At 38.9% G+C, this 18883-nt stretch overlaps 1 long non-coding RNA gene across 1 annotated transcript; it reads right to left on the reverse strand.

Annotated features, from left to right (window-relative positions):
* Positions 1-3047: 3047 nt before the first annotated feature.
* On the reverse strand, positions 3048-17912 carry LOC140598360 (uncharacterized). The gene is made up of 3 exons (XR_012000742.1): positions 17786-17912; positions 6661-6924; positions 3048-4833 (listed from the first exon to the last, which is right to left on the reverse strand). It is a non-coding gene; the product is annotated as an uncharacterized lncRNA (long non-coding RNA).
* Positions 17913-18883: the final 971 nt, after the last annotated feature.

The raw sequence follows: 18883 nt of genomic DNA on the forward strand, positions 1-18883 counted from the left end.
GAACCTACCTGGCCTGAAGAAAGGGACATATCTAACTCCAGCCGGCTCTAGCCTTCCATGTGGTTGAAGGGACATACCCAACCCCAGCCCACTTTACCCATCCTGTCCCACCTAAGGAGGGAGAGAAAATACTGAGGATCACTTGTGAAGTTCACAGTCCAGAGGCATAAGGTCACTGAAAACTGAGGCCTGATCACAGGATGATAGGCTTCCCCTCGTCTTGCACGTCACCACCACATTACTAAAAACCCATTTATAGCAGCTCCTTTTCCCTGATACATCATGTCTGGCAATCATGGAAAAACTACAAGGCGTACTAAAAGGCAAAACCAAAATTTAAAGAGACAGCTTCTGAGCCAGATTCAGATATGTGGGGAGGCTGGAATTTAAAAACAACTATGAGTATAATACAACTATGAGTATAATATGCTAAGGGTCTCACAGATAAAGTAGACAGAATGCAAAAACAGATGGGTAATGTAAGTAGAGAGATGGAAACCCTAAGAACCTTCCTTCCAATTTTATCATAAACTGAAAACCGCTATTAAAAGAAGAAAGTTGTTTCTTGTTTTTTGTTTTTTTAAAGAAGAATCATTTGGCCATGCTATCTGTACTGACCACTTCCACCAAAAAACCTCCCAAAAAGCAAACAAATCAGAAACCCTCAACTCAAGCAAGAGAGTAAACATCTTTTTTCAGTAGTGGGCCACAGGACCAGATCTGCATGCAAGCTGCACAGTTGTTTGTTTAATAAGAAAGGAGTATGGCTAGAGGGCAAAGGTAGTGGTGGAACCCAAAGTAAGCAGAGACCATGCACAGGCTTTATTCTAGCTATCTTCTTTGGTGAGAAATCCTCAAAAAAGCCACAATTTTAGAAGGACTGTTTAGTGGAATTAAACTCAGGCAACTCAAAATGATGCTAATAGTTGCATTCACCTTCCATCTCCAGAGCTCCTTGATCCAGGCCTGCTGGCCTGACACTTATTAAACATTAGCAAAGGCAGCAGGTGGTGGGGGCACTTCAAGTGTTCTGGCCCAAACTATCTTTTAAGTAACCATTTTGGCTACAAACTTCAGACCAACCACTTTCAGATCAGATAAGTCGTTGGGTCACATTTTTAATGGCAAAGAGATTTCCTGTACAAGAATGATCTTCCTCTATTTTGCTCCAATTGCAAGGTAAACTCACTGTAAGACACTTTAATTTATTTTTCCTAACCAAAGGATGATTGATGGCACCCCAATGAAGAAGGGGATTCAGGAAGAGGAAAAGATAAATGGGCATTCCTCTGCCCAAAGGAGACATTCAAACTCTTGTGTTTAGCCCACCAGACAGGCCTGTTGCCCATCCTCCACACCCCAGGGTCTCAGAGTCCGGGGGCAGCAATTATGAACAATGTCTCTGCTGCGTAAGACGTGGAGCACCGTGCAGCTGCCAAGCACCCTCAGTGTCCAGAACATGTGGCTTCCTTTAAAATGCCGCTGTTACAGTAACTATTCTCACGCTGTCATGGGACCCTGGTTAAAGAGTGGAGAAACTTCTACCTCCCAACTACTGCCTGAATTTGGAGAGAGAGAGAAGACAAGAAGGAACAGATAGTGCGGGGTGAGGGGCTTGTCAGGAAAGATTTCATAGAAAAGAAAACCCTCGAGCTGAGACTAGTAAGATGAGTGCATATTCTTCTGGAATTCTGGAAGAAGGGACAGTCTGAGCAAAAAAAGACACAGAGATGAGCAACAGCTGGGCATATACAATTCAGGTCTTCCACGATAGCCTCGTTCTCTGTCATGAGCTCATGATTTGGAATGGTGACATCACCGCCTGCAATGAATGGTTAAGTGATTTTTCTCTCCTGCTCTCTTCTTGGTGGCTGAGGGGCCAGCTCCATTCTGAGAACATCTACCCTCGGCAATGAGCAGCCTCAGAGCTTTACAGCAAAGATAACATGACCAGAGTCGTGCTTCAGAAAGATCACTCCAGCAGCAGTGAGGAGGATAAATGGCAGAAGGAACATTTGGAATCAAATGTAATAGTCCAGAAATAGCAAGAAAAGTTGGTGGCCTGAACTCAGAGCCAGACTCAGACATGTGGGAAATCTGAGTAGGATAATTATTTCCCTCTCCTACAAACTGATATTTTCTCATATTTGCTCAACATTTGCTTAGAGAAGAGGCTCAGTGCTAATCGCCACTCGGCAAATGCAAGGCCCTGCATTACGCAGAGCCCACCTGCTTCCTAAGGCAGTTTAGTGACCATCTGCTGTCAAGGTCTCAGCCCTCATTCCAAAGGCTTTTCAACGAACTCCTTTCAACCCATGCCGAATTCTCCTGAGAATGGACTTTAAGCACTGCTGATAGATTAGCATCCTAGGCTCTCAACTGGCTTAACCTACCCCTCAGTCTGTCTTTGCTCAAACTAAATCATAACAGAGTGTTTAGGAAGGAAAGTGTTGATAGAGACACCGTTCAAGAAGCAGAGTACATGTGACTCAGGAGCTGAAAAGCAGGGACAAAGGCAGAGGAAATAATCAGCAACAGATAGTAAGAAAGAAGAATTGGAAAGGGGGGAGAATCTTGAATGAGATGGGTCTTAGAATCTCTATTAGATGGGGTGGACAAACAGCCCCTAAATCTCAGTGGTTTAAATATAAAACTCTCACTCATGCAAAATCCAGTGTAATTCCTAGTAGGGAGACCCTCCTGAAAGGGGTGACTCTGGGACCCAGGCTATTTCCACTGTGTGACTCAGCCACCCATAGTTTCAAAGTTGCCCTGGTGCCAGGCTGCCAGCAGGTATTTAGAAGATCATGCTCCTCAGTTCAGAAATGATGAGCCACATTTTCTCCTACATTGTTGGCAATACCTAAGTCAGTGAGCCCACCTGGACATAAAGGGGATGGGGAAGTTGAGTTCCTGTCTGGGCGCTGCGGTCCAGCAACTCTACCACGGGAAGGGGGGCCCCAAACAGTCATCACCGGCCAGGTCTGCCACAGATGCCAAAGGAAGAAGAAGTTCAAACGTGAGTAATTGATAAACTTAATTTTTTTAATTCAGCAAATGAATGGATAAAATAAAATGCAGCCTACACATGATACGGAATATCATTCAGCCTTTAAAAAGGGAAATTCTGACATATACCAAGACACGGATGAACCTTGAAAACATTATGCTAAATGAAACATGCCAGTCCCATAAGGACCAATGCATGATTTCCCTTATACCTAGAGTAGTCAAATCATGAGAAAAAAAAGTAGACTGGTGGTTGCCAGGGCTGTGGAGAGAGAGAATGGGGAGTTGCTTTTTCTTGTACAAAGTTTGGGGGAAGATGAAAAGGTTCTAAAGATGGATAGTGGTGATGTTTGTACAACAGTGTAAATATGCTTAACACTATAGATTGTACACTTAAAATGGTTAATAAATTCTGTTTTATATATATTGTTACATATATAACATATAAATATATTCATAATAAAAATACTTAAAATATTTCATGAAGATGCTTAATAATAATATGGATAATAATATTGAGTATCTAATATTTAACAAGCATAAACCTTTCCAAGATAAAGTTGCATATCAATAAAAAACACCAAACTTTTAAGTTTTTTAATATATGTCCTATTTATTTTAATTAAATGACTAGCCAATAGAATAATTTGTCTCGGTGGAAACTGAATCCCACAGGTTTTTAGGTCTAGATAAACACCTACTGGGTATCCTTAAGGCTTTGTCTTATTCCCTGCAGGCCTGGAAATGTACCCCAAATTCTTGGCAAGTTAAACTTGGCAACCAAAAAAAAGTGGACCAGATTGTCAGTGGAAGAAAAGCATGATAGCAAACCATATGCACACAATATGACACTTCTTTTTCACATAAATATGACATATATATATGACTTTAAAAATTAACGGTTACCCACTCTAAACAGTGTGATCCTAAGAACAGGTAACTTTCTTCTGGATATTTCTTTTTTTTCCAAGATCTATTTAATAAGCTTGTATTACCTTCGAAATCTACTAGTCTAAAAAGGCAGATAATTCTTAGGCTTCAAAACCCGAGAGACTCAGTTTCATTGAGAAAAAAACATCCAAAGCGTACGCCTTAGTGGATCTGTGAGATCGATTTCTTCCTTCTCCTTAGTTCAAGAGGAACATTTGACACCTTCTAATCTGAGTAGGCTTAAATGTCAGCTGCAATTTAACACTTTTCAGAGGACCACAATATGAATCTCTTGCCCAAGGAACATGCCACATAAACAGCTTCTTCAGTGATTCTAACCTTCCTCACAAATACTTCTGTCGCAAAGGGCACAGAGGAAGTGACAGGATGTCCAAGTAAAACATGTAACAATGGTAAGAAATACATTGGTGAAACTGCCCCCAAAGATCTGAAAACATAATGTTTGTATTCTTTTTTCCCCTTTTTGCCCTCCATTTTTCGTATCCTTTTGTTTTGATTTTCTTATTTGCTTTGTTCTTTTTGTCAGTAGTCCCTGCAGCTTCCTTTAGGACAGTGACTGGGCAAAAGGGAACAGGAACCCAATGTTCATCTTATAAGAAAAAAGTGTCAGCTGGTACAAAGTAAGCAGTTAACCTCTCCTTCTTCTCCTTCTTCTCCTTCTCCTTCTCTTTCCCCTTCTTCTTCTTCTCCTTCTTCTTCTTCCTCTTCTTTTTTTTCATGGAGCCAAGATGGAAAACTGCAAAGGCAACCATTACACTTGCAAAGCAGGGTTTAGGTAGTGCTTCAATATGGTCCTGCTTTCAGTGAGGCTTCATGGGACCAAATTTGTAAACCCTTAGGAAGGAGCCGATAGAGCGATTCATTCTCATTGTCCTGAGAGTAAGAGAAAAATATTAAGTTCCACAGCACTTTTTGCTTTACACACTTTTACAGACATTAAGGTGCATATAATTTGAATGTAAAACTTCCTGTGCTTCTTCTAAGATTTAGCCACACCTTTTTCTTTAAAATGTTTTTTATATATGAGTATAGCTTATATCCTCCCAAGTGACTCAGGTTCTTCAGATGTCAGAATCATGTTTTATGACTTCTCTTAAAGAGCTAAGCACTTTGCCAGACCCGTGGTAGTTGCTTAAGTCAAAGCAATAAAGGAAAATATAATTTTCCTTTGTTTGGGTACTTCCCAAACAACAATGATACAAATATTCTAAATGTATAAAATACTTTGACAGAAGCAGCAACAATATAGTCCCCTGTACAAATGCCCTATCTCCCACCCTACCTTGACTTAGGTGACTACTTTGAATTCCTACAGCCATTTCTACTGGTACTTTTTCCATATTATTTTCTGATATGTATAGTAACTTCTTTATTTATCAAGGTTATATCTTCCTTTTTGACATTTTGCATTGAAAGAGAATTTAACACCCTTACACTACCAATGCCCACACACTCAGTTCTCCTCCCTTCTTGCTTCAATAAAGCCACATGACAATTTGTGGTAGAAGAAATAGTTAATGACCATATTACAATGATGATGTAAATATTATTCACTACTGAGTCAAAGAGTACACAGAATTATATTTTCCTTTATCAACAACTTTCTATTTCACTTTCTTTTTTCATTTGCAAAGTTTTCTATGTGACTAATTGCTCCATCAAATCTGTCAAATGTTTGTCTTTTTATTATTCAAGAGCTCTTTTTTTCTGTCTTTCCCCTAGAGCTCTCCCTTCTGGATTTCTGCATCCCTCAGCACAGAGTTATTGAAGGATTTCCTTTCTTGGCAGTTATTCCTTAGCTAGCTGTTTCCAAAGTCTTGTCTTCCTCTTTTTTGTTTTACTCAACCCCAATAAGTTTCTATGACAGGATGCATGGATTACATCTTTTGAGACCTTGTATGTATAAAAAGTGTCTTTCCACACTGATACTTGTGAATGAGCCAATAAATGGGAACAGGAATAGCATGTGCAAAGGCCCAGAGGCAAGAAAGCATAGCACACTTATGGAGCTATTAAAGAGAAGAGTTCCAGGCTTGCACCAACAAGGTGAACAGTAAGAAGCCAGATTACAGCATTATTTTCCTAAGAAGGTAATTTCACATGAGAGCAAAAGAAATAACTTCAGCTGACTGTGGATTCACTGATTTATGAAAGCCAAGAATCATCCAGAAAAGCAACAGAAGAGCCTTATCTATACAAACAGAATTAGAGACAATACCATTGATGATTTCATATTCTCAACCAAAATTCTAACAGCAGCAAGATGTTATGAGGAAAGATGATTCAAAGAAACATTTGTCTTTTGCCTTTTGACAATATCTCCCACTTCCATGTGAGATCACTAGTGCTGTTTATACATAGGGTGGTTCCCACACTTGACCGTGTATGAGAATTATCAAGGAGAGCTTTAAAAAAAATCTAGTTCCAGTTCTCTCACTTTAGACCCACTGAATGAGAAACCCACTTGGCTAGAGTTTAAGAATAAGAACATGAGGTAAGGAGAAGAGAAACTGAGATTACTGTGGGATGGACAGTTAATGGAAACCCCCTTCCCTTCTTCCCCTCCGCCCCCTTCTCTTCTATGCTCACAGAGTGTCCAACTTCCCTTCTACTCAGGGAGCAAAGGCTATGCCTTGTATCTCACTATATCCCAATGTCTAGAACTCTCTCTGGCTAAAGACACACTCTCAATAAACTTACGTTGGATGATAGTCATCACCTTAAACTATACAGATATACATGAAAAAAAAAAGGCAAAAGGAAAAATAGCTTTCAGGGTTTGTTCAGCAGAAAGTCCTCCTAGAGGCTGCATTCACTCCTGGTAGCAAGAGTGGCGCCATCAAGCTTTTTCTCCAGGAACTACACTCAGCATCTCAGCATCCAGCCACCAGAGCTTTGAAAGACGTCTGTGAGCATTTGTGCTTTTTCTCAATATTCTTCATTTGATCATTAACAAGGTGTGACCTAAAGTATCAGAAAAGCCCAAGAGAGGTTATTTTGGAGTGTGAGAAGGTTCAACATTTTTTCCATAAAGTTAATGGCAATTGCTTCTTCACCTCTTGGCTTCAAAAACGTTTGATGGGAACACTACTTTCAGATGGTGAAGGAAATCTTTAAATACTGATAATATATCTACCCCACAAGCCCCACGAAGCCTGACTAGATACTTGAGGGCCTGATATCCATTATATAAGCACATCTAAATAAAATCTCCAAAGTGTAAACACATGAAACCGTAGATATAACAAGAAGGAAGTTATTAAAATATAGAAGAAATATCATATATAAATTTAGTATCAATTTTAACTGGTTGTTTTCATTCTGATATCAAAGGTATAAGCCAAGCCATGCTATATTTTGTTGCTGATATATAAAGAATATGTAAGCAAAATTATAATTTCAAGATTGGAGATGAGGCCATAGTGGCAGGGAGGAAAAGAAAAAGCCAAAGTCCTCTGGGAGATGCAGTTCCATTCTCAGACAGTATTGAATTGGACATAGGAGTACTACTGAAAAGAAATCTTGCGATGTTCTTATTACATAACTTAATTAGCAGGATAGAATCTCTGTTGGATTTTTGGATAAATAAATATTTACATGATGCTAACTGTATCCGACTATTATTTGGAAGAGATAATAAAAAGCTGACTAACACTGTCTTCAGCGAGGACATTGAAAACTTCCTTATCCAGGAAGACAATGCTTAACAGGGTAAGTTTAACCAATGAGGTGCCAGTGTTTTTCAAAAGGGTCAAATAATAAGAATAACAAACTCCAAAACAGTGTGCCCCAAAATCTAAAATTCAAAGATCAAGACTTTTATGTCATCTAAATCTACCAAATCTTAAAATATTTTATCTTGTGCACCATGCCACACAAATACATAAAAGACCCCCATACATAATTTTTGCTGTGTAAGTCTCCTACAAGGACAAACTTCATGGTAAGCAAATTTCCTTCTCTTCCTTTGGGAAGAAATAGAAATTCTGTCAGAATATCCTGTGGTCATTTTTTTTCCTTTTGCTTTTAAACCTTTTTCTGGTTATTAAAATAACACACATTTTCTTTGTAAAGTACATGCAAGTGTAAAGGAAGAGGAATAAAATCACCAATTAACATCTTAAGATATTTTATTATAACCATTTTTTCCTGAATTCTGACATAGTAAGAATTTATAGTCTGTAAATTTAGAATCTTGACTTTTTTCCACTTATTATCCTTCATGAATACATTTTTACCTCTTTCTGATTACTGTCTTGTAAAACATGCCTAGAAGAATAAATAGGGTATGACCACTTTAAGAATTTTAATATATTCAGCCAAAATGCTTTTCAGAAATTTGTACCAATTTATCCATCAGCATTTGATGTGGGTACCCATTCTATCTCACTCAAAATAGATCTGGATTTTTAAGAATTTATTCTGTGCTAATCTGAAAGACAGAAATGTAGTTTCCATTGGCATTTATTTGAGTTCTGGTAAGGTTGTTTATATGTACTGGTTAGTAACATTTTTCTTAGGTGGATGGAAGATTCATGTCCTTTGCCCATTTATCTCTCAAGATTTTACTGTTTTTGTTATCATTTTTATGAGTTATTAATATGTTAAGATTATAAATCTGTCTGTCATGTTTCTTATAAATACCACATTTCCTTGATTCTAAGTTGCCATTGATGGGAAGACACACCATTATTTTAATAGCAGCTTTTAAGAAAAAAAAATAGCTATACTTATCAGATGTTGCTTATAAAGACATCTTGATTTCAGAGATGTTAAAATGTAGGGAATGTTAAAATATTAAGATGTGGAGAATGTTAAAATGTAGAATTAGCTCTGAATCAATACAGTATGAACTTATTGTGGAATTGTTAGAAATCGATCATATCAACTGATGAGTAATGCTACTAGATAGAGTGAAATGTCCCAATATCTAACAGTGTAATCAGTTTGAAGAAATAGATGTATTTTTTTTGAAAGAGAGAGAGAGAGAGCACAAGTGAGGGGAGGGGCAGAAGAGAGGGAGAGAGAGAATCTTAAGCAAGTTCCACGCTCAGCACGGAACCCAATGAGGGGCTCAATCTCACGACCCCAAGATCATGACTTGAGACAAAACCAAGAGTCAATCCCTTAACTAACTGGGTCACTCAGGTGCTCTGAAGAAATGCGTGGATTTCAATATATGTCATTAAAATATTGAATCAGTGGCAGTTGCCTGAATTTGAGTCATAAATTACTCAAAGCCATTTAGCTGATAAGGGCTTCTTGATGATGTAGAAATTGATGGGCAAGAACTCTGCTGTGAATGCTAATGTCATGTGTTGAGTCTTATGTGTCAGGAAACTTATACACATTTGTAGTTATACCTTTATTTCTATATTTACATGCATATCTATCTACCTATCCTGTATATGTATATATGTGTGCTTGTGTGTGCAAAATCATCCACTAATGTTGAGTATTTAATATTTACAAAAGCTGCCCTGGGCCCTGTTTCCAGAACTCTTTTCATGTCCATTGCCTATCAAGAATCATAGAAAGTTCTAGAAAATGTGTGGCTTTGAAATATGAGAGTTTATTGAAGTGGAGTTATTATACATGCAAAACTTGTTATAATGGCATAATTTAAACTGGGCTTCTTTTATTGTAGGAGAAACTTGAATGTGGTACTGTCATTATCCTTCCCTTTGGGGGCAATTTGTAACCCCGCAATAACAATAATTACGGTTGTCATGTATTAAGTGTATGTTCTGTGCTAATCACTGTGATAGAATTTCTTGAAGACAAAGGAGTCCAGGCAGAACCAATAGATTGGCTCTAATGTATTCTTTCCAGCATTTATTGAGCACCTGCTGTGTGCCAGGCACTTTTCTCTGTGTGAAAGTACTGGGACAAACAAGAAAGACAAGGTCCCTGGTCTCCTCGTACAGCTCCTCCTCGACCTATAATGGGGTTATGGCCCAATAAACTCACTGCAAGTTGAGAATATCATAAGGTGCAAATGTATTTCATACTCCCAACCTACTGAGCAGCATAGCTTAGCCTAATGTACCTCAAACAAGCTCAGAACACTTACATTAGCCTCCAGTTGGACAAAATCACCCCACACAGAGCCTATTGTTTAATAAACTGTTGACTGTCCCATGTGATTCGCTAAATACTGTCCTGAAAATGAAAAACAGAATGGTTACATGGGTACAGAATGGTTTTAAGTGTGTTGGCTATTTACCCTCAGGATCAGGGGGCTGACCGGGAGCTGTGGCCGCCCCTACGCAGCATCGTGCGAGAGTATTACACCACATATCACTAGCCAAGGAAAAAATCAACAGTTAAAATTCCGAGTATAGTTTCTCCTGAGGGCACACCACTTAAGCACTATTATAAAGTCAAAAACTCATTAAGTCCAACCCTAGTAAATCAGGGTCCATCTGTATTCACACGTGCTGGGTCTGCTGTGAGAACAGACGTAAGGGAGTTAACAACTAAGTAAGGAAATGTCAGAGTGTGAGAAGCAACATGAAGAAAATGAAATACAGTCACGTGGCCGTGGCTGGTGAGAGCACCTGTCTGGAGCAGCATACCCTCTCTTGAGGCCCACGCCCGCCAGCATATGCCACTTTACAACCAAGTTCTCTCTAGACCAGCAGACTGTGCTTCAAATGAATGGAAGTCTTTTGGTCTTGCATTAAAAGCCATTTGAGGCAACAGATCTGTAGTTTAAGAGTTTACATTTGGGTATAACTATTACCAGAAATGTAAGCTAATGATTGGTTCTTAGCAATATAATTTCAAATGGTTACTGAGTGATTTGTACATTGTCAACCTGGTTGCTTTCCATGAAAAGAGTGACTACCTCACTTAGAGCCCTACACAAAAGGCTCTTTAGGGCTATTTTTTCAGGGCAGCCACCAACGGAGGCCAAGTAGAATAGCTGTTGCTCCCAGTCTGAAGGGGCAAACCTAATTCCTTAGGATCTCAGGGCTGCAGAAGCTGAGCTCACTGCAGTCTATAACCTTATGTTCTATCTCCATCTCTTGCCTGGACTGATGAGAAAATGCAATGTTGGCCTGACCCCCACCCCCTCACCCCCAGCTAACTGCTCTAGGGACCCTCTTTTTCCTTTACTATGAGTCTAGGCACGATGCATCCTTCTGTTTTGCTCACACCTATGAATCTACATTTTCTGAGTAAAAGTCATTTTACCTTTAGTTGGATTTTCATCTTCAGTTAGCCTGTGTGACTCAGCTCAATCCCCTCACCCTTATCTCAGCTCCATTGGATTCTGTCTTAACTTAAAATTTTGATACTTTATCATGCATTTTTGCATTAATTTTTTAAAATATTGCATTAAAATATTATTTACAGTGATTTCTACATTTTTTTGCACACCCTTAAATTTTGCACCTGAGGCGAGTGCCCTCTTCACCTCACTCTAGTCCTGATCCTGCCTTGGATGGCTGTGTGGAGCAGAGCCTGCCCACTGACCACACTGCGCCGATGTGTTTGTTGTGCTAAGCCATTGAGATGTGGGAGGATTCGTTGTAACAGCTGAAGTCATCTATCATAACTAATACACTTATTAATTGCTCCTGAATTAATTGCATCCTGTATCCTAGTAGATGTTTCTTAAGTTGATTCTTTATTTAGCAAAGACTTCTATTTCTCTATTATCCAAAATATCTCTTGTGACTGACTCAAGAGACATGCTGGAGATTAGCTTATTTTATCATTTTGGAATCCATTAAAAAATCTTACATCAGTGATTCTGCTCAAAACTGTCTCCCAGTTCTGATTGCATCCCACATGGCTCTTAAGTGGGTATAGTATAGTGGTTATGTGCACAGACTATGGAGTCAGATATTCTAGATCTGAGCACCAATTTGGTACAAGGTGTAATCCTAGACTAGATACTAACTTCTCTGAGCCTCAATTTCTTCATTTATAAAATGGGGCATATAACAGTGTTGTGTGAGGAATTAAGACTTAGCATATGGTGAGTCTTAAGTGGGTATAGTATAGTGGTTATGTGCACAGACTATGGAGTCAGATATTCTAGATCTGAGCACCAATTTGGTACAAGGTGTAATCCTAGACTAGATACTAACTTCTCTGAGCCTCAATTTCTTCATTTATAAAATGGGGCATATAACAGTGTTGTGTGAGGAATTAAGACTTAGCATATGGTGAGCACATAATAACTCTTGGTAGTTATAATTCTAATTTTCTTTTGAGGTCATTTCTTACCTCTCCCATTCTGATATTTGATGTAAATCTAAATTAAGAAGATATTTCTCAACCAGTAGTACCTGATTCCACTTAGCAGAATGATTAATGTTAAACAGAAACTTGAACTGTACTACAAAGAAGTTCCGTGGCCGTCCTATTGCTGGGAAGGCAGTGGTACCTACAATGGTCCTGGTGCAGGCTGGGTCACAAGAGCCTTTGGGGCTGCCACATGCCAGAAGCTCAGGCACCAAGAGTGGCTCTAGAAAGTCTGGTTCCCACCCATAAGGGGAGCACAGGAGTTATAAATAAGAATGGAATCTCCTCCGCCATTGGATTAAATTCAAAATATGCAATGGCAGTTAGAATCAAGATATCTTTGCCAAAAAGAATCCAGAAAAACAATGGACATTGGAATTTTCTTTTGAAGACAATTTCCCACAATGACTTTCCCCCCCATTCTTGTTACCTGTAAATGTCTCAATTCACAGAAAAGATTAGCCACAGAAAAAAAGAATATTAAAATATTTTTCCAGTGTTTCAATGGCTATTTAAGAAGAGAAGATACTGAGTCACCTAAGAGAATTCACTTTCTGTTTCAATTTACTGAAAATATTTGCTTCCTAATTTATAGAATCCTAGAGCTTAAAGCCAAAGAGTGCCCCTGAAAGCACTCACCCAATTTCTTTTCCTACAAATGAAAAAACTAAGGCCTGGAAAGGAAATAGAAGCTAAGTTCTCTGTCTCCTGGTCTACTGCTTATACATTATGATCCTTCACCTGACTTAGGTTAGTGAGCCTTTCTTAAGAGTTCTGCGATCATACAAAAGCCCTGCAATGACTCATACTGTCCAAAGACTTCATAGCAGGACACAGATACCATGACAACATGTGTAAATTACAAATTCTTCTTTTTTTTTCAAATTCTTATATTTAAAATATTTAAAATGGAAAGGGTCAAGCAATGATTTCAAAATTAATATCAATGTCTATTTCTAAGGGACCAGCCGTACATGTTAGCTACTTAAAGCTGAGACCCCAGACACACATCCGCTCTTGTTATTTAAAGCCTTGGGCCCTCTCAGTTAAGATTTGTGTTTTGGAAGAATACAGAGAGGTTGAGAATCAGCGATAGAGGGGCTGATGGACATGGAAGTTATCTTTGAAGTCACTTATGAGACCCTAAGTGGCGTAACACTCAGAGAAATTATGCTGTCATAATTCATTAATTATTCATTAATTCAGTGAATAAATGGGCCACACACTGTGTAGGAACCAGAGAATCAAACGCTCCACCTACAGGAGGGCAGACGGGGAAGACTCCGTGATGCCATATGATAAGCACGGTAACCAGCTTGGATCCGAGGGGTCAGGCGGGGCTACGGTGATGGGTACTGGTGACCCGAGTTCTGCAGGATGAGTAAGCATAGGTGGACAAGATAGGAAGGGTGTTCCTGGCAGAGGAAACACTTGATTGCAAGTGTTTTTCCTCAGACGTGGTGACTTGTGGTTAAATTTTGAAGGATGATGAGTAAGAAGAGGTAGATGAGACAGGAAAGAGCAATCCTGGCAGAGAGAACAGAATAAATCCTGAAAGTTTACTTCCAGATTTAAGAGGCTTCTGAAGGTCAGAAGCCATGTGCTGCTCCACTTTACAACCCAAACTCTGGCACAGAGCCTGGTGGGATCGAGAATGTAGGATGAATGACGGTTGAGCAGATGAATGGATGCACACAGAGAGCAGGTTGTCCTCACTGTTAGTCCTCAGAATTCAGCGCTCTATCTATCCCAAAGGGGGCCTGGGAATCTACGTACTTTCGAAGATCCCCTAAACCTCTGTCATGAGACATGCATCAGACGGCTATGACCATGGGTCACATCTGGCAGCAGCTCTCTGGTAACCCAAGACACACCAATTTGAAGAGGAAGGCCCTGTTTTCTTAGCTTTGGGCTCTGCTGGGAAATGAAGTAAATCTTAATACAGAGATAAAAATCAGCTGCAGGAGAAATCAAGCTGTTCTTTAATACAAACATGGACTGGAGCTACGGGTGGAGGAGAGCAAACATATTAAATTCCCCCTTACAGAGCAGTCTTTGATGTTGCTTTTTAAATTGTGGATTGTCTTATAGCATCCAGATAAAGTCATCCATCCCTCTAGCTACACAGCTGAAAGAATTTAGGAGCAGACTGGCTAATGTTCCTTAGCCCAGGAAGCCTTCTCCTGGTTCTGGGACTAAAGTTTGGACTAACAAGCCCGTGGTTGTGAGGGCACTGGGGCAAATCACTTTCATTATGTTAATTTTTTTAAATGTAAAAATAATACATGCTAGTGGTAACTTTTTAAAAAATAGAACAAAGGGATAGCATAATCAAGTAACACTGCTAATTGTTGAACCTAGATGATCGGTAGATGGTGGGGGGAGGATCCATTGTATCATTTTTTACGTGTATATGTTTGAAATTTTCCATAACAAAATATATTTTGTCTTTTTAAAAGATTCTATTTATTTATTCATGAGAGACAGAGAGAGAGAGGCAGAGACACAGGCAGAGGGAGAAGCAGGCTCCCTGCGGGGCCCCCGACGTGGGACTCCATCCCAGGAGCAGGATCACGACCTGAGCCGAAGGCAGAGGTTCAGTCACTAAGCCACCGAGGTGCCCCTCTTGTTTCTTTTTAGCACCATCTTAGAGGAAGAACTTCAGGCTTAGGGCACTTCTGTAAACATCACAAGGCTAGAAGGTGCCTTGTACACACACGTATCACGATGCCTGGCACTTAGTGGGTGCTCAACACAAGTAGATACTGAATAAATTCATTCTAAACCACTAAATGGCTTGCCAAATTCTACATTACAACATTCAGAGCATTTTGTCCCAATGTCATGTTAATGTTCATAAACGCTCTGGAAGCTCACAACTAATGCTGACTGAAACATTTACCCACTAATCTTCACAACTAGCTGGTGCAAGGCGCCTTTCTTAGGAAGCAGTGAACAAGAGTGCACTTAAATTGTTGTGACACAGACCTCAGCCCCACATTCCTCCTGGGTCCCCATCCACCCGTCAAGCCTCGGGCTGGGACTTCTCCCCTAAAAGCACTGGCTTCCTGAATTTCCACAAGATGTTTTTTTTCAGTCTTGTTTTTGAGTTGTGATTTTTCCATGACCACCGCTGAGATTCATTTGACCTTTTGTCATAGTTTCAAAACAGCAGCCAAGAAACTTGGTTTTGAAATTGAATCAGAGACAAGGGTTATGAACCTGAGTACTCTCCCAGCCATTTGGTTGCACTGTGGACTGTTAGAGAACAGCTGCCAATAAAGTTTTATCCAGCAAAACTAGTGCCCCAAAGAAACGATATTCATTTGAGAATGAAATTGTTCCCAACTGATTTTACTTCTTGGATTTTTTCAACAATCATGACTAATGTCTAGGGCATCTTAGTGGGGCCTGCCTAGCAATGGCTTCCTTGGCGCTTTCTGTTGTTCCACTATGTATTGATTCCTTAAATGAGTTCAAAACTCCTAAATGGAAGAGAGCTTCTCCTCCTAGAAATGGAACCATGTGCTTCCTGTAGACATAAAAACAGTTAATTTGAACATCAGGAAAAATTAACCAAAGTAATGTAAAGGACTTGGAAAAGTCAAATGATTGTAAATTGGTTCTTTTTTTTTTTAATTATGTTTAATACTAAGTCTTGATTACCCCTGAAGATTAACTAGAATCAGAGGAGCAATAACAGATAGAATGCACCATCCTATCTGAGGCAAACTGAAGTAAAACCATTTTATAAAAAGAGTTTACTCTCCCTTTACCCTCCCTTGGCAACACCTTTGTGACATAGCAAGGCAGACTGACATAAACTTTGTTAAAAGAATCTCTTAAAGGACTCTGTTTATCTGGTTCAGGTTCCTATTCTTCTTCTCCATACTTAAAGAAGACTCTTTAACTCAAGATATTAAGAAATGACAAAAATATTTGTTAAAAATAACTGAACCTGGGACGCCTGGGTGACTCAGCAGTTGAGCGTCTGCCTTTGGCCCAGGGTATGTTCCTGGGATGCTGGATCGAGTCCCATATCGGGCTCCTTGAAGGGAGCCTGCTTCTCCCTCTGCCTCTCTCTCTCTCTCTCTCTGTGTGTGTATCTCTCATGAATAAATAAATAAAATCTTTAAAATAAAAATAAATTAAAAATAATATAAAAATAAAAATAACTGAACCTACATTCTATGCTGTGTATCATATGCACAAGGAATAGTAGCTTTTATCATTACTATTGATGGCCAGTGCGTATTGAAAAGCTATTCTGATTAAAATTTCCTTATACTTACTTTTCTAAAATTGTGCACCACAAATGTGTTCGCAGAGAATTATTGGATACAGCTATCATTGCATCAACAGTGAGGAGTGAGTGTGTTAAGGATAAGCATAAATTTTGGATCTCTAAATATAAACTTTTGAAAAGGGACTTTTTTTCTTTATTTTTTAAATGTTTTAAATGGGGGTGTAATATACATATAGTAAAGTGTTTAAATCTTAAGTACAGCTCAATTACTTTTTACATGTGTGTGCATCCATGGAAGTACCACACAAACAGGGTGCCTGGGTGGCTCCTGGTTGAGCGTCTACCTTGGACCCAGGGCATGATCCTGGAGTCCCGGGATCGAGTCCCATTTTGGGCTCCCTGCATGGAGCCTGCTTCTCCCTCTGCCTGTGTCTCTGCCTCTCTCAGTCTAGGTGTTTCTCATGAATAAATAAATAAATGACCCCCCCCAAAAAAAAGAGGAAGTATCACACAAACAAGACATAAAACATTCCTGGCCTTCCAGAGTCTTTCTGGTGTCCACTCCAAAGATAACCACTATTCTTCTATTCTTCTATTACCATAAGTTAGTTTTATTTGTCCTTGAACTGTATATAAATGGAATCATAATTGTTTTCTTTTGTGCCTAGCTTCTTTCACACAACATTATGTCTGTGAGATTCATCCATGTTGTTGCGTATAATAATAGCTTGTTCTTTTTTCATTATTTTATACTATTCTGCTTGATGGACATTTGGATTTAAGTCTTTGGTTATTATGAATACGGTAACTATGAACATTCTTGTATATCTTTGAGGTAGACATATTTCTCTTGGGTATATACCTAGGTGGAAATTCTAGAATATAGAAGAGACTATGGAAGCTTTGTCTTTAATAATTTTTTTTAAAAGTGGTAGTAAGGGGAGAAATTACCTTCTGTTGGTATCTATTGTGTTAGCTGACATTCTTAGAGAATATTTTACAGCTGTAGTTGATCAAATTAAACATATGTACTTCTGGTTAAAACCTCATAGAGTGAGTGGGTAAAGCCAGAAGACACTTGAACTACCCCACTAGTACATTGTAGATGGGCCAATGAGAATTATTTACGTGACTTATTTGATCCTTTGGGAAATGCCAAAGTTTGAAATATTTTGTCATTAAAAATTTTTGGAAGTATGAGAGTGCTCCAATTAGACTCAGCGATAAAATCTTTGATATAATGCAAAGCTGTCTATGGACCCCAAGCAATCACAGAAAGAGACTTATTCACAAAGAAATAAACAATGCTCTCTCATTTACCTTTTCTATCGGCCACTGTGGGAGTTGGAACTTCCACTTGGAAGTCATCAGTGTGAATAAAAATATTTTCGTTCTTAATTCAACCACAGCACCCAACTTCAAATAAAATGTCTCCACTCTCTTAGGGTTTTTCCTAGGTTTGAGTTAAAGTCTTTGTGTGGGGAATAAATCTGGTGCCAAGTACAAGTTAATAATTAAATTATACTTATCCTCTGGGGAAGCCGAAGTCTGATCAACTTCCTCCACATTGTAGAACTGTTTCTTCTTCCCCTTAAAAGCGTCCCTGCCCTCCCCAGCTCTCCTCGCAACTCTTACACAAATAATTTGTGTTTATCTTTTACATCCTAGTCTGCTTTTGCAAATCACTTTATTTTCTGTAAAACCTCTTTGTTACAGTAGATCTCTTAACTACCTTCCTATACCCCATTGGCATTAGATTAATTGTAGAAAGTTTATCTTGGGGTTTTGTCTGGACTTAAAAAAAAGAAAAAGGAAAGAAAAAAGGCATCCCGGGAATAGTTCCAGGGTTTTTGATTAACTGGGCAGTTCTGGAAATTAAGTCTGCTTTTGCCATTCTTCATTTGAATTACGGTATTTGTCACTGGCCTTTATATCTGGGTGTGCTGGTAAGAACTTCTGCTAATACAGGATGTAAAAGCTTGGATTCTCATGAAAGTGTTCATTCTAAAGTCACTTCACCTCGGTATATAAATCTTTATTTAGATTTCTTAATAAAAGAGGGGGTCAGTATTAGACCTTTTCTTTAAAAAATGCTACCAAGTCCTTATCATAGAGATTGGTGTGGCCTTCAAATCTTTTCCTTTGGATGGCATTAACATCTGTTGGTCCAATTTAACTTTGTTTCAAAAGAACTTGGATCAGCATGGATTATATTATTCACGATAGGCAACCACTCTTCAAGATTGTCAAATTTGTTCCTCTGTTGGAACCTTATGCACAATTCAGAAAACTATGATGACTATAATTTTATTCCAATTGATCAGTAGCATGTAGCTGCCTGAAAGACACCATTAAACTGAGAATAGTCAACATGTTAATTACAAAGCCAGATCATCTCTGGGGCTCCTGGGTGGCTTA

This window comes from Vulpes vulpes, chromosome 3 (assembly GCF_048418805.1).
Source record: "Vulpes vulpes isolate BD-2025 chromosome 3, VulVul3, whole genome shotgun sequence".
Taxonomy (NCBI): domain Eukaryota; kingdom Metazoa; phylum Chordata; class Mammalia; order Carnivora; family Canidae; genus Vulpes; species Vulpes vulpes.